The sequence below is a fragment of the Ornithorhynchus anatinus genome, chromosome 16, assembly GCF_004115215.2.
Source record: "Ornithorhynchus anatinus isolate Pmale09 chromosome 16, mOrnAna1.pri.v4, whole genome shotgun sequence".
In the NCBI taxonomy this organism is placed as follows: Eukaryota; Metazoa; Chordata; class Mammalia; order Monotremata; family Ornithorhynchidae; genus Ornithorhynchus; species Ornithorhynchus anatinus.
Window position 1 is genome coordinate 24402692 of NC_041743.1, and position 4545 is coordinate 24407236.

A 4545-nucleotide genomic window follows, 5' to 3' on the forward strand; every position below is an offset into this window, starting at 1 on the left:
TTTCAGCTTCCACGTCTACAAATCTACATATAATAATGTTGGTGTTTGTTAAGCGCTTACTATGTGCTGAGCACTGTTCTAAGCGCTGGGGTAGACACAGGGTAATCAGGTTGTCCCACGGGAGGCTCACAGTTAATCCCCATTTTACAGATGAGGTAACTGAGGCAAAGAGAAGTGAAGTGACTTGCCCACAGTCACACAGATGACAAGTGGCAGAGCCGGGATTCGAACCCATGATCTCTGACTCCCAAGCTTGGGCTCTTTCCACTGAGCCACGCTGCTTAACCCTGTCCTCTCTTCTACTTTACTATTATATATCTCCTGCCTTCTGGGCACCTCACCTTAAACTTAGCATGTCCAAAACCGAACCCATCCTCCCCACTTCTTCTCTTTCTAACTTTCCCATTGCTGTTGGGGAATGTCTCCTGGAGAAGGTGGGATTTAAAGGAGGTCTTTGAAGATGGGGAGAACTGTGGCCCGGAGGATTTGAAGACGGAGAAACTAGTGATTTGACGGCAATCCAGGACCTCAGTGTTTGTGATCCTGTCTGCCGTTAATGTTAAATATTGTGAAAAAAAAAAACTCCGTGATGTACTGTTTTGTAATTCATTCATTCAGTCGTTTTTATTGAACGCGTACTGTGTGCAGAGCACTGTATTAAGCGCTTGGAATGTACAACAAATAGAGACAATCCCTGCCCAACAACAGGCTCACAGTCTTTGTACATCACACTCAGCAAAAGGCACTGTCAGTCATTCATTGGTCTTAACAGTCATCACATACACCCACACCCACACACATACGCAACACAATCACAAAATCTCACCATCAGAAGCATCGTTTTCAAATCTGAAATTTGAAATGCTGCTCATTTTCCAATCTGTTTAGCATATCTGTTCTTTCTCTCTTTTCTCTCTTTTCCTCACAGACTTCTGTAATTGCTTGCTTCGGTTTCTCTCACTTTCAGCCATTCTTATTCGCTAGTTCTGCTGTTGGACAAGTGAAAAGAGGTTCTGGTCCTGGCTGTCTAAATAGGGGCTGGGGCTGGGCCATCCAGGGTGAAGATTTTGAACTGAAGAACCACCAAGGTTGTTCTGCAAAGTGGGCAGACCAGGAGGAATCATGAATCCCTGGTGGGAAAGAACTCCTGGGTTATCCAGCTATCGAACAGCATTGGAACGGCCATAAACAGTCCCTGCACCTAAAAATCCTATGTATGACTTCACAATGTGCTGCATTCAGTACACTTTGTGTCCTAGAGGGAACACAGCTAGCAGAAGGCAGAAATGTGGCACTGTGCGAATCACCAATCACCAATCAATTCTGTGAAATTTTTTTTTATGATATTTGTTAAGCGTTTACAGTATGCTAAGAGCCGGGGTAGATGCAAGCTAGTCAGGTTGGACGCAGTTCATGTCCCACATGGGGCTCACAGTCTTAATCCCCATTTTACAGATGAGGTAACTGATGTACAGAGAAGTTAAGTAACCTGCCCGAGGTCACATAGCAAAGTGGCAGAGCGGGGATTAGAACCCAGATCCTTCTGCCTCCCAGGCCCCTGCTCTATCTAGACCATGCTGTTCTTGGTCCTGAATTTTCAGGATGAGGCCTAGCAGCAGTTCTCAGCGGGAGCATAGAGCATCAATCAATCAATAGCATTTACTGTGTGCTTACTAATGTGCATAGCACTGTGCCTAGCCAGTGAGAGTAAAATAAAAGAGAGTTGGTAGACATGCTCCCTGCCCACAAGGAATTTAGGGTGCACAGTCACTGCAGCTCTCTGTACAAAGTTGGCACTTGACTAGGCTGCTTCAATTCTAGTTTATTCTCATTTCACATATGAAGAAACAGGCCCAGAGAAGTGACTCACCTAAGGTCACACAGCAGTCTGGTGGTATAATTGGGACTTCTGTGCCCTTAGGCAATTTGTTGGCTAAGAATGCATCTTTTGCTTTTGTTTGTAGGTTCAAAAGGCATTCAAATCTAATTTTCTCTCACTCTTAACTTTCCCTCCACACCCTCACTCATGGCTGTTTCTCTTGTTCCGGAACTCCCTCTCTCCATAGTCTAACACATCACCATTCTCCCCAAAGCTCAAAGCCCTCTTTAAAAGCAAAAACTCCTCACTGTTGGCTTCAAAGCTCTGCATTACCTCTCCCCCTCCTACCTCACCTCCCTTCTCTCCTAATACAGTCCAGTGCACTCCGCTCTTCTGCCGCTAACCTCCTCACGGTGCCTCGTTCCCGCCTGTCCCACCATTGACCCCTGACCCACGTCCTCCCTCTGACCTGGAACGCCCTCCCTCCTCACATATGCCAAACTAGCACACTTCCCCTCTTCAAAGCCCTAATGAGAGCCCTCCTTCCCCAACTGAGCCCTCCCTTTCCCTCTGCTCCTCCCCCCCCCATTGCCCCCTCTCCCATCCTCTGCTCTACCCACCTCCCCGCCCCACAGCTCTTAGGTATATATGTGCATATGTATTACTCTATTTTATTAATGATGTGTATTATTATTACTAATAGATCTATGATTTTATCTATTTTGATGGTATGGATGCCTGTCTACTTGTTTTGATTTGATGTCTATCTCCCCACTTCTAGTTGGGTAGGGATTGTTTCTATCTGTTGCCGAATTGTACTTTCCAAGCGCTTTCTACAGTGCTCTGCACACAGCACTCGAGAAATACAATTGAATGAATGAAAATCCCATTTCCTCCAACCAACTTTCCCTGATTAACTCCCAACTCCCCATAATATGATGATGATGATGGTATTCGTTAAGCGCTATGTGCCAAGTGCCCTTCTAAATGCTGGGGCAGATACAAGGTGATCAGGTTGTCCCACGTGGGGCTCCCAGTCTTCATCCCCATTTTCCAAATGAGGTCACTGAGGCCCAGAGAATAAAAATAATAATAATGTTGGTATTTGTTAAGCACTATGTGCAGAGCACTGTTCTAAGCACTGGGGTAGATACAGGGCAATCAGGTTGTCCCACGTGAAGCTCACAGTCTTCACCCCATTTTACAGATGAGATAACCGAGGCACAGAGAAGTGAAGTGACTTGCCCAAAGTCACACAGCTGACAAGTGGCAGAGCGGGGATTCGAACCCATGACCTCTGACTCCCAAGCCCGGGCTCTTTCCACTTCCTATGTGTCAGGTACTGTACTAAACACTGGGGTGGGTACAAGTAAATGGCGTTGGACACAGCCCCCGTTCCCCATGGGGCTCACAACCCAGTCAGGAGCACTACTTGGGTGTTTATTTTCAACCCTCCCACCACTGGTGTGATATATATATATATATATATGTAATCGATTGTAGAGTCAGTTTTGTATTCAACCTTGAGCTTTATTTTGTGCAGTGTCCTAAGCAGTCGGGAGAGCAAAATGGAATTGGAAGACAAGATCCTGACTCTATTTTGGAGCCCAGCTCTCTCATCAGGGTGGAAGCTTCTTATGGGCCGGAGGTGTCACGCTTCACTCCCGCCTCTCTTCACTTTCCCACGTGCTCAGTGCAGTGCTCCGCCCCCAGCCAGTACTCAATAAAAATGATCGATTGATGACTGATTGACCGTACAGTCCCGAACGCTTAGGACGCTCAATAAGTGCCCTAACGGCGATTGCTCCTAACCGCCGGGGGGGCTGGGGCGGGCTGAGGAGATTCCGCCTCGGAATCTTATCTTGCTCGGAAGAAAGGGTTGTCTACCTAATGCCCGGCAGGGCGGGACGGCGGGGCGGGGCGGGGCGGGGCGGGGCGGGGAGGGAAGGGGAGGGGAGGGGAGGGGAGGAGAAGACGCGCTTCCCTCAGGCATTTTGGAGTCACCGGAGGCCTCGACCCTCTCAAAATGCCTGAAAGCGCGGGCCCGGCCCTCCCCGCGCGCGGAGCCCTCTGGGATTTGTAGTCCCCCCGCGCTCCAGCGCCCGCCTCCCTTTCCCGTCTCCCCCCGCCCTCCCGTCGCACGCTCTGACGCCCGACTACAACACCCAGAAGGCCCGCCTAAGCCCGCCGAGCCTCAGTACTACGAGTCCCAGGAGGCCTTGCGGCGCGCCCTGGGCCGGGGCCCCCGGACCACAATTCCCCGGGGCGTCCGCGGCGCGCCGCGCCGTCCGCTCCCCGTGGCTCCCTGCCGCCGCCGCCCAGCCCGGCGGGCTCGCCAGGTGCTCCGGGGGCTGGAGGAGGAGGAGGAGGAGAGCCGGGAGAGCCGGGGACCCGCCCCGACGGCGGCCTCCCGTCTCCAACTCTTTCCCGGCCCCCGGCGCCTTGGGTCCCGCGGCCCGAGTTTGGCGGCGAGCAGCGGGGTTGCGCTTGCGCACTGGCCGGCTTCCTGGCTGGCTGGGGGCGGCGGCCATTTTGTCCATCCTCCTCTTCCTCCTCCTCCTCCTCCTCCTGCTCGGGAGCGCAGCGTCCGGAGCCGCCTGGGGGACAGCGGGGCCCGGAGCCGGCTTCGCCGCCATTGCCCTTCCCCCGGCCGGCGCCCGGCGGCCTCTCCTCCTCCCTCCTCCCTCCTTCCCTCCCTCCCTCCCTCCCTCCCTCTTCCCTCCCCC